Below are 24,082 nucleotides of genomic sequence, written 5' to 3'. Positions count from 1 at the left end.
CGCCCTCACATTATCCAGGCATTCAGCAAAATTTCTAAATATAGAAGGGCCTTGTGTGGCCATTTCAGGGAAAGAAAATTAACAGATGAGATGGCAATCCACCTTCACATTACCAGAGGAGAAGCGACCACTTGTGAAGGGGAGTCGAGGTGGGAGCCGAGGGACGGGGAACTGGAAGACCGGAGGCTGAGAAAATGTTAGAGGACGACTGTCCACTTAGGACAATACCAGAAGGGCTTGGAAACACTTTCTTCCAAATCTCAGCATGCAGGGAATACCTGCCTTACAAGTTACATGTGTGAAACTGAGAATCAACCTCGGTGGCATACGCCTATAAACCCAACACGTGGGAAACTGAGACCAGCCTGGGTACATGGGTGTTCATGGCCAGCTAGTATACACTGAGACCTTGTCTTACAAAATCTACCACCACTACCCAAGAAGCTTTTTTTTTTTTATAAATTCCTAGAAGAGAAAACAAACTTCAAAGTATCAGTAGTGCCTCTGTTTGTAATATTAAATTATAAGTAATTTTTATTTTTATGCTCTCCTGAATTTTCTATAATAAACATCGGTTATTCACACCAAGTGAACCATGCCTTTGTTCTCTTTAGCTTTCTGGACTGGTTCTTTCCATCACTTTATTTTATGTAATGAAATATTATACAATAATGAGAACAACATTATAAAAATATATATTTTTTTTGTTTGTTTTGTTTTGATTTTGAGAGAGACAGGTTTCTCTGTGTAGCTCTGGCTGTCCTGGAACTCACTCTATAGACCAGGCTGCCCTCAAACCCATAGAGATCCACCTGTCTCTGCCTCCAGAGTGCTAGGATTAAAGGCATGTGCCACCACCGTCAGACTATTTTTTTTTTTTAGTATTACGGTATGTCTTACTTTTAAAGAAATGTCTGTCTTGAGAAAAGGAGAAGAGGAAGCTTTCTGCAATGGAGAAGTAGGGTCAAGTGCAATGTCGCTTGGTGGCTTCTGGGAGGTCACCGTAAATGAGTCTGTGTTTCCCCTTCAGCAAACACAATCCTGGAAGAGAACATGATTCTGTGGCTGTCCTGGAAGGAACAAAAGTGTTCTAAAGAGACACTTGTATCCTTCCCTTTGGCCATCAGAATGTTGAAACAATGGTCTCCAAGAAATTGAAATGTCCATAGGAATTATTCCAAGAGAAAGAAAAATGGGGAAGCCTCATGCCAACCAGAGAAACTCATCTCGGTGAGAGGTTTCATAAGGTTCTGCTAGCTTGCAGGAGAGCCTGGAGTTGATGCCAGGAATGATGTTCAGTGACGGGTGAGACACAGCTTGATCACGACACCTTAAATCTAAACCCCAAAGATGGATGTAGGGGTGGGTGCACTTATCAGACCTCATTACCTGTCCTTCTTTCCATGTAGCCACACTGAACAAGTCTCTCTTCTCTACTTTTCACAATGCTATTACCCCTCCTCTCTCTCCATTTGATTTAGTTGCACGTATATACCACGGCACACACGGGGGTGGTCAGAGGATGTCTAGTAGAGGTGATTCTCTCCTTCCACCATGAGCTGAAGGGCTCAGACTTGGGCTGCCAGCCTCGGCTGCAGGCACCTTTACCAGCTGAGCCATCCCACTGACTTACTGGTCTCTTTAATGGTCCTGATATGGTGGGTGGCTCATCCTAGCTTGTTGGGGCTGCTAGTGCCCAGGCTCTAATCCTAATGCTGTTCACCATCCACTGTGATTCTTAATGCGTATGCTTTGCCACCTCTCAGAACCAAGCAGCAAGAGTAGGCAACATGTCTCCTGTGACTACCTCCCTCTCCAACTCCCACGTCGCAGTTACACAGCCTCCAGCTTTTGTACCGTTGTTTCATGTATTTAGATACTGTTGTTAACCAGGTTACGAATTTACCAATAATCACACCGTGTCTTGCGTATCTATGGATATGTGTTACCTGGGCATTAGCCAGATGGTTTTATAGTAAATAATTAAGTATCCCACAAAGGCTGTACATCAATGTTCAGTGACCTTCAAGACAACTGAGGGATATCTAATGAAGACTACAGTCACATAATCTACATAGCAATGCAATAGGTTTCCAATATTGTATCAGCTCTTCCCCATGAGGTATCCTGGAAGGATGCCTTGCAGTTAATCAGGATTTACTTAATGAACAGATGGAATGCTCAGATGTTCCTTATTGGTGTAAAGCTAGTGCTGTGCCGGCATCTGTACTTAGAGCCAACTGCCTCAGTCTGTCCACTGGAAGCTCTCCTGCTCCTTGAAGGCACTCCCACCGCAACCATATCCTTCATCATTTGTGAGGCTCTGCACATGGCAGGAACCCAGTGTTTGGAGGCAATGGCCTCATTTGGCTCCCAAACAATGCAGTGAGAGAATCAAAAAACAATAATAATGGTAATAATTATTACCATTCACCTGCCCTTCTAGACATAGGCACTCCATTCTTTCAGCTTAAGGCCCTTACGGTTAAAGGTCTGGCTGGGCAATTACAAAAAGGTGCAGAACTTGGAGACCTGTGATCTTCTGGTAAAATTGGGGTTATTTTCTGCCTTTTAGAATCAGATTTTGACTCAATGTTTGTGATTTCCTCTTTGTCCACTTGGGGGAAAAAATGGAAGATCCAGAAACTCTAAAATATATAAAATCGCCCTGACCAATAGAAAGGAATCAACTGTCGAGTGCCAAAGTTGGCAACCATGGGCACAAAAAGTTTCGACCAATGGGATGTTAGGGGACTGGTGCTGCAGACCATTACATTAAGAGACCAAGGGGCCTGGCAGTGGTGGCACACGCCTTTAATCCTAGCACTCGGGAGGCAGAGGCAGGCGGATCTCTGTGAGTTCAAGGCTAGCCTGGTCTACAAAGTGAGTTCCAGGAAAAGGCGCAAAACTACACAGAGAAACCCTGTCTCAAAAAACCAAAAGAAAAAAGAGAGAGACAGACAGACAGACAAAGGGTTTGATAGCACTTTGAACCAGCTCACACTAGAGAAGCTTAGCCCATCTACCTCGAGGCCACCTCTTCACAAACACAGTATCAAATGCATCTCTGTATTTAAAGTGTTGGAGTCTGCACTTCTTAGTAAGATGAGCATACAGGAAGCAGATTGGGCCAATCCAGCCCACACCACGTGAATCGGGCCTTTGTTCTCTTTGGCTTTCTGAACTGGCCCTTTCCATCACTTCTTATTACTCTTTGAGTAGAAATTCAGGGTGAGTGTGGAAACAAGTATGTGTCTTTGTTTAAAATCCTTTGAAGGGCAAGGCCTGTCCTGCCTGTGCCCTCCCCCACACATTCGGCTTGCCACGCCCACTGCTTTGCCTCTGGTGTGTACTGGGCGCTTCCTCCAACAAGAAACATATCCAAGACTGGTGGGACCCCTGGCCCTGCCTTCCCTACCCTTCTTAGGCGTCTCAAAGACGGCATACACCAAAGGCAAGTCTGCTGGGTATATTTGGGGGAGCAGGAAGTAGTGCTTGGTCACGGCGACAGAGAAAGACAGACTCTTCTACCCGACACTCCAGAGCACCCACCTGAGGCAGGTTAATCATCACAATTGCCTGTGGGTGAATCATGGCAGGGTGAAAGGCCGGTGGGCAGGAGACAAGGAAGAAGGGACAAAAAACTGGAGGTGGGTTTCACAGTACACCAGTTTCACTTCCCGAACTGAACTGGGTCAGCCTGACTGGGTTCCCCTTACACTTTTTTTTCATTAAGTTAAAAAAATGTGTGTGTGTGCATGTGTGTGTACACACCCATGCATGAGTGCCGCTGTGGGTGTATGGAGATCAAAGGGTAACTGTGGATATCAGTCCTTGCCCTCCACCTTGTTTGGGACAGGGTCCCTTCTTGCTCCCCATGGTAGAGGCCAAGCTATCTGGCTTGTGAGCTTCTGCGGATGTTCCTGTCTCTGTCCCATGCTACCACAGGAGTGCCAGACTACAGATGTGCACTGTGTCCAGCTTTACATGGGTTCTGATGATCTGAAGCAGTTTCTCTGGCTTGCATGGCAAGTGCTTTACACATTTAGGCTTTGTGCTAGCCCTGAACAGGTCCTTCCTGTGACACATACGCAGTCACCTCCCACCCCTGGTCCTGGGGACCTATGAAGACACCTCTTGCCCATTCAGTACCCTTCAGCCCTGGAAGCAGTGGCAGTGGTGGAAATGATAATAATACATTTTTTCCTATGGTTTTCGGTGGCCCCCATACAGCATGTTACTTTTCTCTTGCTGTCCTGACATAGTACCACAAACTTGATGGGTTACATTAACTTAAAGAAGTCTAGCCTGGGGGCTGGAGAGATGGCTCAGAGGTTAAGAGCACTGACTGCTCTTCCAGAGGTCCTGAGTTCAATTCCCAGCACCCACATGGTGGCTCACAACCATCTGTAATGAGATCTGGCACCCTCTTCTGTATACATAATAAATAAATCTTTGAAAAAAAAAAAAGAAGTCTAGCCTGGGCCCACTGGGATACTTTCTCTCCAGAGGCACGAAGAGTCCATTTCTTGTATTTTCTGGCTTCTAGGGGTCACTTTTCTTGACTCATGGCTCCCTCCTCCATGTTCAAAGCAGTAATTTAGCACGTCTCCTCTTTCCTCTTGTAGGGCGGCATGGTTTTAGTTTGTTGGTTGTTGTTGGTTGTTTTTACTCTTTGGGGGACTGCACCCAACTCCCAAATAAATGCATGGAGTCTTGTTCTTTCTTATGAATGCCTGGCCTTAGCTTGTCTTATTTCTAGCCAGCTTTTCTAACTTGAATTATCTCGTCTACCTTTGCCTCTGGGTTTTTCTGTATACCTTTCTCTACTTCTTACTCCGTGGCTGGCTGGGTGACTGGGTGGCTGGCCCCTGATGTTCCCCTCTCCTTCTCCTTTTGTTCCCTGATCTTCTCTTCCCAGATTTCTCCTCCTATTTATTCTTTCTGCCTGCCAGCCAGCTTATCCTTTCTCCTGCCTTGCTATTGGCCGTTCAGCTCTTTATTAGACCATCAGGTGTTTTAGACAGGCAAAGTAACACAGCTTCACAGAGTTCAACAAATGTAACATAAGAGAATGCAACACATCTCTGCATCATTAAACAAATGTTCCACAGCATAAACAAATGTAACACATCTTCAACTAATATTCCAAAACAGTTGGATTTTGTTTTTGTGGGGTATCACTACGGTGCCCAGGCTGATCTTGAACTCCTGGGCTCTAATGATCTTCTTGCCTCTGCTTCCCAAGTAGCTGGGACCACAGGGACAGCCACCACACTGACCTTTCTTGCCTCTTGGACGGACCCCTGTTTAGTCCTAATAAGAGTATTTGTGTGGCTGGAGAGATGGCTCAGCTGTTAAGAACATTTGTTATTCTTTCAGAGGACTCAGGCACCAGCATGCACACATACACACATACAAAATTAAAAAAAAAACTTTTAAAAAGAATGTTTATGAACTTGGGAGATGGTTCATTCAGCAAAGTGTTTTCTGAATAAACATGAGGACCCGAGTTTAGTTCCCTCACACCCACATAAAAGGGCATGGCCGCGTGCATTTGGAACCCCAGGAGAATCCATGGACTTGGCCAGCTAGTCTTTTAAAATGTATGCACATGCACTGCATTCATGTAGGCACTCAAGAAGGTCCAAAGAGCGTGTCATATGCCCTGGAACTGCAGTTAGATGTGGCTGTGAGCCTCATGTGAGTGTTGGAACCAGACCAATCTTCTCGGAGAGCTGCAACTCCCTTCACCCTGAAGCCATCTCTCCAGATGCCGACTTGATCAATCAGTGGGAGCCGGGGTTAGTGCTCCAGTTAGTGCTCCAGGGATGCGGGATTTTCTGGGGGCTGGAGCCATAGAGCCAACCTATTACATGTGGATCCAATTTTCCATTTTTAAATTTTTTCTATTTTTCTGTGTAGCCTGGCTGTCTGGAAACTGTTGTAGCACAGGCTGACCTTGAACTTAGAGATCTGCCTGCCTCTGCTTCCCGAGTGCTAGTATTAAATTCCAGCCAGTGAAATTTTTTTTCTTTTCTTTCTTCTTTCTTTCTTTCTTTCTTTCTTTCTTTCTTTCTTTCTTTCTTTTTTTTTTGTACTTTTGAGACACAATTTCATGTGTAGCCTAGACTGACCTGGAACTCTGTGTAGACCAGGTTGGCTTTGAACTCAAAGAGATCAGCCTGCCTCTACCTCCCAAGTGCTGGGATTAAAGGTGTGTACCACCATAAATGACACCAATTTTCCAATTAAAAATTATTTTTAATTTATTATTCTGTGTGAGTGTATCTGTATGTGTGTATGTTGTGTGTATCTATGTGTATCTCTCTGTGTGTGTATTTTGAGTGTATCTGTGTGTGTGTGTATTTTGTGTGTATCTCTGTGTGTGTGTGTTTGTGTGTAGGTCAGAGGACAACTGTCAACCTTCTCAGTCCCTATTTCTTCAGTATTGAAGCACCGTCTCTCCTTTCTGTGCTACACGACCTACCTCACATCAGCTGCTCCGAGAGCCTTTGGGTAATTCTGTCTCTGCCTCCCATCCCACCATTTGAATCTTTCATCCTAGAATAAAAAAAAATTTTTTTTTGATGATCAGGTGTCTCCTTTCTCTGCTCAACACTGCAGAACTGTCTGGGCTACCTGCTTACCTACTGGGCAGCTTAGCAGAGTATAATCTGCTGGTCGTTAGCATCTAATGGTGACACTTGGCAGTCCACAGAGAGATGCATTTGGCTTAAGCCTGGAGAAGAAACAAAGCATAAGTTAAATATGGAAAAAAATTCAGAGTATGGTCCTGTATTTATTATGTATGCATACAACCTTACTAACATTACTTAATATTTATAGTAAATTTTAGTATGTATAGTGTATAAAATATTAATATCTATAGTTGCTTTACTAGAGTTACATTGTTTATTTTTATTCTGTGTGCCCCTACATGTGCATAGGACAGAGGTCAACCTAAGGTGTCATTCCTTAGCATTGTCCACTTTTTGAGATAGGGGTCTGTCACAGAAGCTGGAACTCACTGATTTGGCTACACTAGATGGTTAGCAAGATCCAGGCTTCCTCCTGTCTTCACGTCCACAGTGCTAAGATTACAAGCATGTGTCACCACAACCAGTTTGTGTGTGTGTGTGTGTGTGTGTGTGTGTGTGTGTGTGTATGTGTATGTGTGTTTAATGTGTATTCTAGAGATCAAACACAAATCCTCATGTCTACATAGAAAGCACTTTCCCAACTAAGCCATCTCCCCAATTCTAGAGTTATATTATTTAATCAAAGCAATAACTACTGAGTGGGAAGAGGATACATTTCCCGTCGTTGATGGCTGCCATGGTATCGCCTGCTGTAGCTGGCCAGGTTAAAGCATCGTCTGTACACACCACAGATGTCCACCATGTTAAAGTGTCCTCTATGCACACCACAGATGTCCACCATGTTAAAGTGTCCTCTATGCACACCACAGATGTCCACCATGTTAAAGTGTCCTCTATGCACACCACAGATGTCCACCATGTTAAAGTGTCCTCTATGCGCACCACAGACCACCATGTTAAAGCATCCTCTATGCGCACCACAGACCACAGCTTTCAGCTGCAGGGTACGAGTTTTTGAGAACTAGCACCTGATTTGCAAAGGGATTCTAAGGTCCCTCCTGGAGGTAAGTTCAACACTCGAGTTCTCAGGAATGGTGTCCTTTACAAGGAGCCATGCCCCGTGTATGAGTCCTGTGGCTTTCAACCTCCCCTGTCCCTGCCCTGTCCTCCGCTGGAGTGGTCTGAATTATGTTTTGGGCTGCAATGTGTATCCTGTACCACACACTGTTTCCACCTTTTCTATACAATGGATTTTTCTTTATATGGATTTCCTTTAGCGTGATAACTTTGGCTATAAATTCCCATTTCATCTAAGAAAATTCTGTCCTTCGTGTTTATTTGAGCTCACGGAGTGCCGGACCACAGAATAGGGCCTGTGAGTTAAAAGCAAAGTGGTAGACTATGGGTTCCAATCCCAGCACGGGTTAGTGTTTTGAGCGACTGTCCTCTGAGCCAAGCAACTTCCACCTAGAAAGGTTCAGCTACACCCCCTCGTAAAATGATGATCGGAGCTGGGCTTGCTGTTTATACCCCTCATGGTAGGGTGGGGAGGGTCACAGGACCCTCGCCTGGGTTTCCTGAAGTCCCTGCTCCCTGTTCTATCAACTCGGCCTCAGTACAGAGAGGCAAATTGTTGAGGGGAAGCTGGAGTGTATCGGCCAGGGAACACTTAGGGAGGGAGTTCCATCTACACAATTAAGGAGAAGCTCTCACCCTCACTGGGTAACGGCTCTCCAGGTGAGACCTGTGGAGGGAGGAGTGCCACACCCTTGTAAGTAACTCCTCACCTGTGCTCTGTAAGGGAGCCCAAACTCAATGGCTCCCCAGAGTGAACTTTTCTAATCTTAAAAATTTTTAAATCAGCCAGGTGGTAGTAGTGTACACCTTTAATCCCGGCACTTGGGAGGCAGAGGCAGAGGCAGAAGGTGGATCTCTGAGTTCAAGGACAGCCTGATCTATAGAGCAAGTCCCAGGACATCCAGGACCACAGAGAAACCCTGTCTGAGAAAAAATAAAATTAAAATCAGTTACCTAGTTAGGTGCGGTCTTAGGGAGGCAGAAAGTAAGGAAAAGGTTAAATAGGACCTAAGGCTCCATCAGTCTAATCAGCCTTCACATCATTCACAATATGGCACAGAGCTGTGGTTGGTCCCTTTTTTCTCATCACAAGCCGCCACCCAAAGACACTGCAAAATTATTTGTTGTTTGTGTTGAGACTATGTAGCCTTGGCTGTTGTGGAAGTCGTTATGTAGTACATGCTGGCCTTAAACTCATAGAGATTTTCCTCTGCCTCCCTAGTGCTGGGACCAAAGACATGTACCACCATGCTCAGCTTGCAAAGTTTAATCTGGTTTTCAAAAAAAGCATCAAGGTGGACCAAAAGAGACATCTCTTATGAACTGTTCAATAGGCCAACCCACATGGCTGTCCTGGTCCTTCATACTGCCCAGGCACCCTCACACCTCAACTCCACACATCAAATCAGCATTGAGTTTCATCCCCTAACTGAGCAGCAGAAGGTGGTTCCCCAAACCAGGATGCTAGAAAATGAGATAAAGTGAGATTAGACTGTCTGAGTGAACTTCCAAAAGAAATGTTGTCACATTGTTCACACAGTCCACGGAGGTGACATGGGGCAGCCTTCACCCCCAGGCCCAAGCAGGGCTTCCCAGCACTGGCCAAGTTTGTTTGCTCTTGAGGGTGTAAAATGACTTCATCCCTCTGGTGACAGTTACACTTCTCCCAGGCTGAAGTACCAGTGTGTGAGATGGGGCTTTGTGGGTCAGCAGCGCTCGGAGAAACCTGAGTGATTCATTGCCGTCAGCGTTCCACTCCAGACCCAGCGGTACCTTGTCTCACCACAGCCGTCCCATGGCATATATGATTCTCATTACCATCTGGAGGGGGAGGGGGCAGAACTCTACCTGGATGCAGAACCCCTAGCAGAGGAAAAGACAGAACAGCAGAGCGGTAGTGGTGCAGATTTGGAGTCAGGCATTCATACTCTGCCACTTGCTTACCATGTGACCTTGGAAAACCCACTTCAACGTGGCTTCCTGTCTAGATGGAGAGGAAAATAACAGTTTGCAGTTTACAGTGTGAGCATGAGGAGCCCATGAAAGGTGGCCACAGCCTCGTGTGTATCAGCCTAGCCTAGGACAACCTCACACTACCCCATTTAATCTTCACAAGGATATTAGATGTTGCTACTCTCTTCTACAAAGTGACAAGAGTTAGGGAGAAGGAAACTTCCCCTGACCACATAGTTACCGTGTGGTGCCGCTGGGATTTTAAAGCTGGTTTTGAACCCAGTAACTCTCAGGCACAGCTCATCTGCCCACTAACAGGACTTGTGGCTCAGCGGTGGCCAGTACGACCTCACGGATGCCACCTCTCACTGTTGCTAAACAACCTTCCCAGAGGAAGATATAAGCAAAGTCTACCACTCCTCCCAAGGTCCTGACAAACCAAGTTACCATTCCTGTGAGGCCATAGGTTCAAACCCCAGGAATCCTCCCTTCCACTACACACACACACACACACACACACACACACACACACACACACACACACAAACACGCGCACTGTTGGGGAGAAGGCTAAGTCAGTAAAGCATTTGCCTTACAAGCATGAGGACTTGAGTGTAATCCCCAGAACCCATGTAAAAATCTGAGCACAGTAGCGCATATTCTTAATCCTAATGATGTCGAGATGGAGGCAAAAACAGGTAGATCCCTGGAGGCCTCCAGGCCAGCTAGTCTACTTGGCAAGGTTCCAGGTCAAATGAGCAACCCTACCCTGTCTCAAACCAAGAGGCAGCAGAAAAAAAACACACCAGGTTGCCTTCTCACCTGCTACGCATGCGCGCACGCACACACACACACACACACACACACACACACACACAAATGTGCACACATGCATTCACTCAAAACAAATAGCATAAGTAAAGGAGGGAACAGCCTTAGGCTCAAAGGATGACTATCAAGCAACCTCCTCCCTTCCTCTCCTGCTCTGCAGCAGAACAGCCTTAACGGGTGCCAAGGGAAGACAGCACACACAGCAGCGTTCCTAGGGCTGGGATTAGGAATTGTTGTAGCATGTCACAATACATCAGCCAGAGCAACAGCACATCCGGTCCAGACCGATACGGTAAAGACTCACGCAAGAAGTGTCCTTCAGACACAGACGGGAGCATCTGCCTCGTGCAGCACCCTGACATGTGTGCCGTGCCTCAAGAAGAGGTCACACAACAGCTCTGTCCTGGCTGCGCAGCATGTCACAACTGTCCCCGCAACAGCTAAGCGTCTTGACAAGTGGGCTGTGTTAGGATGAAAATATCCAAGGGGGAGGAAGAATATCCCCCACGGGAAGTTAAATACCGCTTCAGATCTACAGTGCCACTCAGACGAGTCTATCCCGGGGACGGGAACTGGAAATGGGATCAAACTGCCTCTCCAACCCACAAAACAAATTGCTGCAACACTCGGGTTGGCAGCTCCCAGGCACTTCTCACTAGGGGTAATTAGCAGCACATAAAAGCTAATGGCTAATTACCTTGGCCTATGTTCACATCCTTCCAAGTCTGACTCCACAGATAAACCCAAGCTTTTTCATTCAGTGACTCCTGGGTCTGGCGAGGGCTGGGTGAAGCTGGGGGAGATCAGGGAGGCTGGGCAGCTCCATGAATCAATGAGCTGAGCTCGGAATGGTGGCACACACCTGCACCCCCCAGCTTGAGAGGCAGAAGTGGGAGAATGGCTGCAGACTTGAGTCCAAGGCTCCGTGGTAAAACCCTGCCTTAAATGAACAGGACAAAATAGAACAAAACCAACAGTGGATGGCACTCAGATCTCGGGAGGTAGAATTGCGTCATCGCCAGCCTCTGCACGTTAACTTTGAAAATAAAGCTAATTTAGAGAGGTGTGCAGACTCTGTGTACATTTCCTTGAAGGCCTGTTTTCTCCAGATGCTCTGTTGTCAGGGACTGAGATGTAAAAGTGACTGTAGAAACATCTGGTGCTCCTATTAAAACATGCCAGATAAAGGTGCGGTTGGGGAGGGAAAATATACAATTCACTTCTCTGCACAACAGAAAAAAAAAATCATGGTGAAAGAGATGAGTCCTCATAAAAGGGTGTTGATGAAATGTCTCCAGAACACGGGCACTCCTCCAAAACTTCTTTGCTCTGTCCCGGAGGGAGAGTTTCTGTGAACTTGAGACAGTAGTGACATGAGTAAAATGGACTTGAGAACCTATGTTAATACTGTGTTACCCAATAAACAGAGCGTTTTGGCTTAGTTTGTTTGTTTGTTTTTTCCTTTAAAAAGTTTTGTTTAGGAGTAAGGGGCAAATATGATCAAAATACATTGTATGAAATTCTCAAAGAATTAATGAAAATATTACATTATCAATCCCAACACTTGGGAGGCAGGGGCAGATGGATCTCTATGAGTTCAAGGTTAGCCTGGTCTACATATTGAGTTCAAGGCTAGCTAGAGCTACATATTGGGATTTTTGCTCAAAAATATATTAATAAAAAGATTTATTCTATTTTTAATCATGTGGATGTGTGTGCATGTATGTGTTCTATTTGTAATCATGTGGATGTGTGTGCATGTATGTGTTCTATTTGTAATCATGTGGATGTGTGTGCATGTATGTGGGTGCCTGAGGAGGCCAGAAGACAATGGACTCCCTGGTCTTGAGATGTAGGCAGTTGTGAGCTGCCTCATGTGGGATCTGGGAACAGTCCTCTGTAAGAACAGCAAGCAGTCTTTGCCACTAAGTGGTCTCTTCAGCCCCTGATTGCTTTATTATGATAGGGTGTCTTTTCCTATGTACTTTAGACCAACATTAAACTTACAATCTTCCTGCCTCAGATCCCCCAACTGATAGGATTAAAAGTGTGCCGGACCATCCTGCTGGAACCAGGGACAATTTTTTGTTTTGTTTTGTTGAGACAGGGTTTCTCTGTGTAGCCTTGGCTGTCCTGGAACTCACTCCATAGACCAGGCTGGCCTCGAACTCAGAGATCTGCTTGCCTCTGCCTCCTGAGTGTTGAGATTAAAGGTGTGCACCACCACCACCCAGTCCCAAGCACAATTTTAACTAAAAGTTTTGTTCATTGGTTTTTTAGAAGTGGCTTTGGAGAAGGAGAGAGTTAAGTCCCCAGAGTGGTCTTTTGCAGCTGCAGCCAGAAGGAATGGATTATTTGAATGCTTTAGCCAAGCATGGTGGTACATCCTGCAATGCCAGCACTCAGGAAGCTAAGCTTATAAATTCCAGAGCAGCCTGGGCTCTGTAGTGAGGTCCAGTCTTTAAATGCACAAATAAATAGACAAACAAATGTGTGACTTTTTCTGGGGACTCTAGTAGGGCACCAACATCTCAAAGACAAGATTCCATTCAAGTTTAACTTAGTGGCCAGTGGAGTTCACTGGGGTGACTTATAGAAGGTAGGTGACTTAAAGGAAATTGCATTACCAAATGCCTGTTGTAACATAGGTGACAACTCACAAACGCTGCATCCCTGGGTCTCTCTGTATAACTTGTAGGTGAAAGAGTCTCCTCTCCCCAGAAACTGCTCTTACATAACCTTAAGGAGAGGCTCAGTGAATCTTGTAAGGTTCAGCAACTTCCTGATCCTTGTAAACTTCACCTACATCCTGGGTCCTACAGGCTTTTTTCTTCCCTTGAGGAAGGAATGTTTTCATTGGGAGTAAATAACTACAAAACACTCCACCCCTTCCTCTGCCCTTACAATCTTCCCATCCCTTCCCTTTTGCGATGGCTCCTGAGCCTTGGAAGAGATACTGTAGACACTTGATATTATTATTGTTGTTGTTGTTATTTTGAGTGGTGTCCTTGTATAGTGATTGTATAGTGGCTAGTACTCTGCAATGTACTCTTACCTCTGTGACTGAGAATAGATGAAGGTTACTTACAGGAGCGTGGGTACCCATAGGCAAGTACATCACCAAGAAGCCCACTCCAGCGTGGATGATGACCCATGAAAGCTGCATTCTTGGAGCTCTCTGCATAACTTCAGGTAGCTGAGCTCTCCCCTGCAGCTGTTACTGTTTATAGAACTGCAGGGAGAGGCCTTGAGAACCTTGTGCCAAGAGTTTCCTTAGTCTTATGAGTTCTGTTTTATTTCTGAATCCTGTGAGCCTCCCTTCTCACTTCAAGAGGGAATGTTTCAGTTTGGAAGAGATAGCTAGTAACCATGAATAAAAGGGGGAAGGGACATTTCATTCTCTACTGGTCTTCTTCACTTATTTGGTGTAATGTGTTTTTCTTAGAGAATCCAGAAAGTAGGCCTCAGTTCACACTGGTTAATCTAGGAGAAACTGAAAGAACGTGTTCCAAAATTAGGAATGAGACAGGGTGCTTCTCTGTCTATTCATATTACAGTGCCCACAGTCTTAGAGCAAAGCCAGGAAAAAGAGAGAAAGAAATAAAAGTGATACAATTAGAAAGGGAAGAAGTTAAATTATCCCCATCTGTGGGTAACATGAGTCTGTACTTGAATTCCATGCTAGAGATTCTAGCAGAAAATACAAAGAACCAATCAACACTTTCATCAAAGTAGCAGTACTCAAAAATCATCATTCAGAATGTTATACATATATAAAACATTAAACCATTTGCCCAGAAAGAAATCAGGACAAAATTCTTCTATATAATAGTTTCAAAAACAAAAAGAAAAACCCTAGTAATAAACCTAACCAGGATCTAAAAGACCCCTATGATGAAAACTAACACACTGAAGAAACTGAAGAAGACATCACATGATGGGAAGACCCCTCACGAAGAGTCAAAGGATTGGCAGAGTTAACTCGGCAAACATGACTACATTACCAAAAGCAGCTGATACAGTCAATGCCATCCCCATCAAAATTCCAATGAGATTCTTCACAAAAGTACAACAATGATAAAATGAAAGTCCTAAAGTTTATATGGCAACACAAAAGGTCCCAAATAGCAATTGTAAGTAAAGAGAACAATGCTGGAGGCCTCACAACACCCATCTCAAACTACACCACGGAGCCATAGTAACAAGACACCACGACGCTGGCACAGACATAGGCACTGTACAGGCCCGTGGAACAGAATATCAGACCCAAAATCAACCCACACAGACCCAGCTATTACCACATCCCTGCACAGCTTGGGTGCTGGAACCCTGGCTTGGGACGGTAAGGGAAGGAAGAAAGGACAGACAGACAAATGTCCAGGAAACGTTCTATAACTCTGTACACTTCTTCTTTCCCTATCCTGCTGCCCTGTACACCCCTAACATGAATATATTTTAATCACATGTTTAAATCCAGATTGCACACATGAGCAAAATGGAATATTTCTTTTTCTGAGTCTGCCATAGTTCTCATAACATGACAATCTCCAGTTCAACCAATTTTCGTGCAAATATCACAATTCTTCATCACAGCTCAGTAAAACCCCAGTGTAGGTATACACCACCTTTTCGGTAGCCACTCATCTGCTAATCAGGCTCTTTGGTCTGGGCTCTTTGATGGAGAAGATGCAGCACTCCCGAAGCTCGGTGTGCTGATCTATATAACTTGAACAGAGAAGGGGGTTATTGTATACAGCTGAACAAGAAGAGGCAGGGTTAGTACCTGATAAACAAGGAGGTATGATAATTACAGACAGCTGAACAAGGAGGCAGGTTTGGCTAACCATGGTAGAAGTGATCTCTTTAGGGCAGCAGTCTTCAAGCTGAAATGTCTGTGGGAGGAAGGTATGGTGAATGTTTTCTGCACACATTGTCAATACTCTACTGGGACAAGAGGAAGCCTCTGTCACCCTTCTGAGCCTCACCTGGGGAAGGCATTGATTCCCACGGGTCCGAGAAGGTCTTGATGTGGCAGGACCTCTGTCAGACGGTACATACTCACCCAGGATGTCACTCGCTCCCCACAAGCTACCTATCTGATTAGTTGTCAAAAGCATGCTTTTGACAAAAGATGGCCTCTTCAACAAATAATGCTGGGGGAACTCGATATATCTACCTGCAAAAGAATGAAGTTAGACCTATGCCTCTTTCTGTGAACAATTCAAAATCAATGTATCAAAGACCTTAATGTAAGACCTGAAACTTTGAGCTATCTAGAGGAAAGAATAGGTAAAGCACCTCAAGACATGGATGTAGACAAGAACTTCCCAAGAATTCTCCACAGCAAGACAACTGGCAGAGAAAAAAAAATAGGATATAAACCGGGGGAAAGCATTTGCCAGCTATACATAATACAGAGGATTAATATCTAGAATCTTTAAAGAATTCTAGAGATTACCATCAAAAAATTATCCAATGATTAATTGGGCTAATGAACAGAAAGTTCTCAAAGGAAAAAGTGCAAATGGCCAATAAATACGTTAATGTGTTCACTGTCTTTAGTCATTGGGAAATGCAAACTGAAGCAGCACCGAGAGATACTCAGTATCACCCCAGTCAGCCTGGCTGTCACCAAGAAAAACAACAGCAAGGGCTGGAGAGGACGTGGGGAGAAAAGAAAATGTGTTGTGGGAACGTGAACTGGTGCAGGCACCATGGGAATCAGTAGGGAGTTTCCTCAAAAAAACTAAACATAGATCTGCTGTATGATCCAGCTTTACCAATCCTAGGTATAGTCCTGAGAGAATCTGAGTCTGCACAGAACAGAGATACTTGCACACCTGTAGTCAGACTTTTCTTTGGGCTGCAAATAATGACAAATAATGACACAAATAATGACATGGAGACTTATTATTAATTATAAAAGCTCGGCCTTAGCTTAGGCTTGTCCCACCAGCTCTTATAACTTCAATTAACCCATATTTTTTAATCTATGTTCTTCCACGAGGCTCGTTACCTTGTCTCCTCCACTGTATTGCCCATCATGTTTCCTCCGTGTCTGGCTGGCAACTCGAGCTTTCTTCTTCCCAGAGTCCTCTGTGTCCCTGGAAGTCCTGCCTAACCTCTTCCTACCTAGCTATTGGCAATTTAGCTCTTTATTTGTGGGGACCCCACAAAGACTCCATAGTGTGATCTTATTCCATCTTGACTTAAGGTCAGAGAGTCTGAGCTTGTTTTGCCCCACAAGGCTGCATAATAGGATGTTTTGGCCAAAGGCGGGGTTACCAGGTGTCTTATACTTCAAGGCCTAATTACAGGATGCTTGGCTACTAGAAGTTTTGAGAATGAAGGAGGTGTTTACATTTGTTTGTACCTTGAACCATGGTGTCCTTGAGAGGGGAAGGTCTTTTGCCTCTCCCCTTGCTGGTGTATAAAAAGCCCATGAGGAATAAACTCAGGGCGATTGTGGTATTGACTCAGAGCCCTCCTGAACCTATTCTGTGTCTCTGTCTTTTTCTTTTATGTCTACATCTCTATTTTTCATATCTATTATTTCTCAGTCCACACTCCCCTATACCAATGACTCCCCAAAGGTCGGACTGGACTCAGCATTTATTAAACTGGTTGGAGGGCGCCTTGGCAAAGACACAACTTTACAGTGTAAACAATTATTCTGCAACACACATCCATGCCTATTGTTCCACTATTCACAGTAGCCAAGACAAAAAGCCAAGACTGAGGAGCAGCTAAAGAAAATGTGACAAAGCTGGGCTTGGTGGCCCATGCCTTTAATCCCAGCACTTGGGAGGTAGAGGCAGGTGGATCTCTGTGAGTTCAAGGCCAGTCTGGCCTACAAAGTGAGTTCCAGGACAGCCAGAGCTGTTACACAGAGAAACCCTTTCTTGAAAAAAAAAAGAAAGAAAGAAAAGAAAAAGAAAATGTGGTATAAACATGCACTAGGGTTTTATTGAGCTGTGATGAAGAGTATCAACATTGGCAGGAAAATGGACTGAACTGAAGACAATTATGTTAAGAGAAATAAGGCATGTTCTGAAAAACATACAACACATTTTTCACTCCTGTACAAGTCTTGATTTAAATATATAATCAAAAATATAAATGTATTGTACATGTGTGTACGTGTGGGTGTGTGTACACGTGTATGTGTGTGTATGTGTGTACGTATGTGTACAGGTGTAGGTGTGTGTGTGTGTGTGTACGTGTGGATGTGTGTACATGTGTAGGTGTGTATACATGTGTAGGTGTGTGTATATGTGTAAGTCTGTGTACGTGTGTACATGTGTAGGTGTGTGTACGTGTGTAGGTGTGTGTACATGTGTAGGTGTGTGTATGTGTGTACGTGTGTAGGTGTGTGTACGTGTGTAGGTGTGTGTACGTGTGTAGGTGTATGTACATGTGTAGGTGTGCGTAGGTATGTGTACATGTGTAGATGTGTGTACATGTGTAGATGGGTGTACGTGTGTAGGTACACAGGTGTGTGTAGGACATGAAAGCAGAAAGGTGACGTGAGGGAGAGGAAGAAGCATAGAGGCATAAAAGCAGAGGTGAGAGGAAATAAATAGGAATATAAGCCAAAATAGATTTTCTACTATACTATTTGTGGTTTACACCATCTCTTTGGCATTCTCGATTACAGTTTTGAAAATGACTCCTAAATAATGTGACTCTATGAAAATCAGTGAAATGTCTATTATTTATAAATATTCCAAGAAATGAGCGTTCTTTTTTCATTTATCTTATTTGTGTTTTATTTTATTTTTTGTGTGTATACATACTGGCAAGTGTGCAAAAGCTCATGTGCATGCCACACACCTCCAGTACACACCCTGGGATAGTGGGCAGGGCGCCTCTGTTGGTTTGGTCTGACTCTGGTCACTCTTGCCTCACTCTTCTGGTGATGTCACTGGGCCCATCTGGATAATCCAGGCTAACCTCTGTTCTTCTGCTGCAACGACCCTTTTGCCAGGTAACTGACATACTCATACATTCCAGAACTAACTTGTGGACACAGTGCGAAGCTGCTTTTCTGCCTTCCACACCAACGCCATGCTCATTGAAATGCTGCGGAGCTCGGCATAGCCTCTCTCCAGCTTTTACTCCTGGCTCTGCACTCACTACAGTTCTCGATTTATTTTTTGCAAAACAAAAATTTCCACAGTAGGTGTTACCTTGAATGAGAAAATTAGCAGTTGGAAAAAAAAAAAAAAAGACAAATGGGCTAGTTCCATCCAAGTCCCCTGAGTTCCCCAAAATGTCCCAGGGAGAAAACCCGAAATGACAGAGCAGAAGACCCAGAGTAAACATCCCTGTGCCGTCTGACTCACTTCTGTACTAGATATAACCGAGCCAGCGAGGAAATGAAATTTAATTCATCTCTACTGGCGGGTGTAAGGAGTGGGGGAGGGAGGACAGAATACTGGGTGTTTTGCCAGGGCATGTCAAGCATGAGGACCCTGGAGAGATCCTCCACTGTTCTGTAGCGGAAATGAGACAAGTTCCAAAAGGACAGTGACACAGGAAAGTGAAGACATGCCCTATTGGCTACCACAGTCCAGCAGGACTGAGAGGCAGGAAGGTCGAATTTGAGGAGATGCATCTGAGAGGGGCCTTGGAGTGGGGGAGTGCAGGGTGGGTGGCGTGGGTTGTCAGGCAGAGGGGCACAGGGGTAGAGAGTCGTCGAGAAATTGAAGATGCCGGCACTATTTTCCAAAACCAATCACCCTTTCTAAATCCGTATAAAACTTGGGCTTAACCAAAGGCCGTGAAGTGATACAGGCAGTCTTTCATATCAGCTTCAGGTTTCCCATTTCGGGGGAGTACTTACTGGTTGAGGGGACAGTCCTGCGCATCCTACCATGCTTGATGGCATCACTCCCCTAGTCAGTGGACGCTGACAGCCCACTGTACACCATCCCACTACCCAGGACATCTTCCAACGTGGCCCAGAGTCCCTGCGAATCATTGAACTAGATTCAATTCTAATCTTTAGTCTCCAATGTGAAGCAAAAAACTAAACCAGGCACAGCTGTGGGCATAGAGAAGGGGGGGGTTCCTGTCTATGGAGCCTTGTCCTTTAGATTTGATGATCAGAACTCTGAACATAACTAACTGTCATCTATGGCCAGTCCAGAGTTCCTTTATTGTGGACACATGGACCCTTCTTAAAAGTTAAAACCAAACTACCAAACCAAGATCCCACACCTAACTCAAGGGCAGTCTACAAACGGCTGCCCTCCCTGAGGAGAACACAGTACCTGCCTTTGCACACATCTACGCAAACTTCCAGAATACTGGTAGAACTTGTTTTCCCTCTGAAGTTCAACTGATAGGACATACCATGTCCAAAATCCTCCAAGTTTACTCTTCAGGGGGAAAATGCTGTGCAGTATCATTGGGTCTCTTACAAGGGTGTTGCTGAACTTCCAAAGGGTTGATGTTGGTAGTAATGGGTGGTGGCTTGAACAAGAATGTCCTCCATAGGTTCATATATTTGGATGCTTAGTCACCAGGGACTTGAACTGTTTGAAAGGATTAGAAGGATTAGGAGGTGTGGCCTTGATGGAGGAAGTGTGTCCCTAGGGGTGGGCTTTGAGGTTTCAAAAGCCCATGCAGGGACCAGGCTCATGTTCATGTTTTCTCTCTCTCCTGTCTGTCTCTCTGTCTCTCCCTCTCCCTGTGAATCAGAGTGTAGTTCTCAGCTACTGCTCCAGACCTGCCTGCATACTTCTATACCCCCTACCATGACGATCATGGACTTACCCTCTGAAACTGTAAGCCAGCCCCTAGTTAAAGGCTTCCCTTTATACGAGTTGCCTTGGTCGTGGTGTCTCCTCACAGCAAAAGAACACTGACTAAGACAAATGGCTTTTTGTGTCACATGCTTGTACTTGGTGCTTGTTAGAAAGGAAAGTGACCAGAAAGTGAACGTTTGTTTTCAGCTGCATACGCAGGAAGTTAAGAAATCCTATGGATAGAGAATGTGTACAAAGCAAAATCAGCCTAGAGTTCCATGGCTAGGATTTGGTGGCTGTCATAAATAATCTTGGAGCCTGCCAACATCTGGCTCTCTTTAGATATCCCCAAATATTCGGTTGATGAAACAAAACCTTATTGGAAGCAGATTGACTATCGCTGTCTCAATATGAGTGCCCATCACTCTATCAGGGGCTGTCTGCGCTTGTGTTGGTGAGACCTGGAACTCCACTACTAGGTTCGAGGCTGGCCTCCAATGTGCTGTGTAGCCAAAGCTGGCTGAGCTCCTGGTCCTCCGGCCTCAACCTCCCAAGTACGAATATGAAGGTATATCTCCCCACATCTAGCTTAAGTAATTTTTAAGCATCTGTAGGCAGGGGCAGGGGGCATTAGCAGGGAGGGTGTTTTTTTGTGTTTTGAAGGCCTGGTTTTGAAGATATCTTCCAACATGGGTACCTGATCAGGTGTCTCATTCTGTTCTGTGTTGCTGTAACGATGGACCTGATGCTGGTATCTTCAAATGACTCTTGTTCTTCACTCATCTGCTGTCATCTCCCCGCTCTCTGGTAGTCCCATTATCTAGGAGAGGGCTGGCAGTCGCTCCCTCTCCGCCACTCCCCTGGATGCGCTCGCTTCCTGTCCTACGCTCTTCTAATAAGTTACTCCACTACATGTACCCAGTTCCACTGCAGCTCTCCCTGTGTCTGCGACACAAGTAGGCTGTGAGGGGCTTAACTCCAGGAGTTCCAGCACTCCAAAGCTGTCGTAGCCAAGCCCAACACAGAGACCTCTGCTATGAAGAAGGTCTGAAGGATGCTCATAATGACTGTCTCATGCAGAGAGAGCCACCGGAGATGCGGAGGCAAATGGGGAAGCGAGCACGTTAGTGCTGTCTCTTGGAAGCTACAAACACAAACAGAAGAATGAACATGACAGAGTTGCAGAAGATTTGTGCTTCTGGCTGTCAAGGTACATAGCCATGTGGCGGGGTTGATGAGGTAATTATTGAGCTTCTTCTGACAAGGTCTATCTTGGCTCCTTGCCCCCCTCAAAAATTTTTTTTTATTCCATCTCAGATGGTCTAACAGGCTGGCTAGAGCCTTTTTTGTACCCCCTCCTTTTTTTAGTGGCTTTGTTTACAACCTTTGTAAACCCTGTGGTTCTGTGGGCTCCACAAGGCTGCTCCCTGACCTCGCTCCTGTTAGGAACTCAGCCTGTTGCCCCTCGCTGCCACAGCCATCCCTTCCCCCCATTGGTGTAAGTGAGAATGCCACAGGAAAAACAAGAGAGGAACTAAAATAAACTCTCTGGGTTTCATCCTGCCAGAAACTATCTGGGAGAATAATTCAAGCACCCGTCAGATGTAAGAATGTCAAAACCGGGAGAGAGAGAGAAAAAAAAAATCTAGTCCCTATTTTTAAGGGACAGCCATGCAGACAAGTTGGAGAAGAGTTTGATGACTTTTGGAAAACTGGCGATAGGGTTTGTGGCATGGAGACCCAGGGTCACAGGGAGGAGACGGCTCAGCGAATGAGGTCTACAGACATCTAGCTATGCAGGGAAAGGGTTTCCTTTATCTGCAAATGACTCACGTTTGGGAGGCATGAAGCCACAGCCGCACTGAGAGCCCTCAGAAGCTCACGTGTGTGGTTTTCAGGTCTGCCGAAGAGCACTTTCCTATCTCGTTTCTCAGATCATGGTCTATCGGCGGTTACTCACTCCTACCCGCCTCACCTGTTTAAGAACACAGAAAATTCTGGAAACTTTTCCCCTCCCTTCCTGGCACTACCATCCACCCCAGTCTTTTTGGCTCCTCCCATACCCCTCACACCCTTTCTTTTTTCACCGTTCCCTGTAACTCCTAGATAGCTCATGTCCCCTTTTGTAACCAAACCCTGTTAGAAAACAGTTTTCTAACCTGCCATCTCCGAATCCTTTCCTCACACTCGCCGTCAAACCCTGTGCAAGCCCTGATCCTTCAACCATTCTTGTCCAGGTAACCGCGGACTATCCCACAGTTAGAGGCAGTGGCAGTTGCCACTTCTCAGTTTATTTGGTCCCTCAGCAATACGGGCACAACTGCCCCACCCAACATTACTGGGGAGTGAACCCAGAGCTTTGGGTCAGGTGGGCTAATGCTCTACCAATGAGCTATGTGCTCATCCTAGCCCTTTTGTTGGCTCTTTGAAAACACTGCTGTCCCTCATGGCTTCTAGAACAGCGCTCTGGTTTTCTTGCTCACTAACTGCCCAGCTCTCTGGTTTTCTTGCTCACTAACTGCCCAGCTCCTGTCTTAGTCACCAGGTGGTTTCATCTTAGTCACTGGGCTGACGTCACTAAGGGCTTCGTTCTTGAAAGTCTTCCTTTACTCTCTTGGAGAACTCACTCAGTCCGGTGGCTAGTTAAACAAAGGGCGTGGTGCTGAGCACGGTGGTACACAGCTTTAATCCCAGCACTCAGGAGGCAGAAGTAGCCAGATCGCTGTAAGTTCCAGGCCAGCCTGGTCTACACAGCAAGTTCCAGACCACTCAGGGCTACACAGTGAGATCTTGTCTCAAAAAAAAATTTTTTTTTAACCGTAAGCTAAGAACTTTGAAACCTATGTCCATCCAAGAACTCTTACCTGAACTGTAATTCCTCTCCGCTTACTCCGTGGAGGTGTACCTTACTTGGTATGTGAATTCTGGTTTTCCTCTGACAGTCTTTCCCTGTGCTGTTCTCATAAGCTGCTCACGTTCACTCAATAGCTTGGACTCAAGCCGGGGTCCCTTCCTGCCCAGCCCCCAGGTGCAGTGCTGTTGGCACTGTTTTCAGAAGCTGTCACCAGGTGTGGGATTGCACACATGTAGTCCCAGCACTGGGAGGCAGAGGCAGGAGGACTTGAGGCTACCCTGGTCTGAGAGTGTAGACTTTCAGGCTAGCCAAAGCTATAAGGGGAGACCCTGTCTCAAGATGCAGGGGCAAGAAGTCCCTAGTCTGAACACTTGACTCTTCCTGCAATGATGCCATTGGGTCCATTTAGATCACTCGTCTTCCCTGGATGGCTGAGATAACCCTGGGCTCTTGTACCTACTTACCAGCGACGCTGAGACCACACTCCCGTCGCTGTCCCCCTTCCTTGCTTCTTAAAGGTACATTCATTACCAGTTGTATTAATCCCCTTTTTCTTGCTGGGACCGAATATCCGGCAAGAATCATCTTGAGGGAAGGTTCACTTTTGGGTCGTAGTTTGAGGGTACGGCCCCATACTGGGGAGAAGACACGGTAGCCGGAGCAGGAGCCTCTGCAACCAGGAAGCAGAGAGAGGAGCGGGATGACGTCTCCTGGGTGATGCTGAATCCTATCCAGTTACCCATCACACCACTTAAGACATTTATAAAAAGAATATATTTACGGATGAGTGGGATGGCTAAGTGGGTAAAGGCACTCACCGTGCAAGCCTGACGACCTCAGTTCGATCCCTGGATCCCGCGTTTAAGTGGAAAGGGAAAACCATCTCCACAAAGTCGTCCTCTGATCTCACACATGCACCGTTCACATACGTAACACACCAATAACCAAAGCATTAAAAATATAAGTACTGTTTTTTTCCTACAATGACATAAAAATACATCTTATTTTAATGC

At 45.5% G+C, this 24,082-nt stretch overlaps 1 long non-coding RNA gene across 1 annotated transcript; it reads right to left on the bottom strand.

Annotated features, from left to right (window-relative positions):
- Positions 1-6,251: 6,251 nt before the first annotated feature.
- On the bottom strand, positions 6,252-22,700 carry LOC131904576 (uncharacterized). Its single transcript, XR_009377763.1, has 4 exons — positions 22,375-22,700; positions 22,049-22,190; positions 9,528-9,663; positions 6,252-6,742 (listed from the first exon to the last, which is right to left on the bottom strand). It is a non-coding gene; the product is annotated as an uncharacterized LOC131904576 (long non-coding RNA).
- Between the last annotated feature and the right edge of the window lie 1,382 nt (positions 22,701-24,082).

The sequence above is a fragment of the Peromyscus eremicus genome, chromosome 2 (genome assembly GCF_949786415.1).
Source record: "Peromyscus eremicus chromosome 2, PerEre_H2_v1, whole genome shotgun sequence".
NCBI classification, from domain to species: domain Eukaryota; kingdom Metazoa; phylum Chordata; class Mammalia; order Rodentia; family Cricetidae; genus Peromyscus; species Peromyscus eremicus.
Note: the sequence above shows the minus strand (reverse complement) of the source record. Positions and strands in the feature narration are given on the sequence as shown.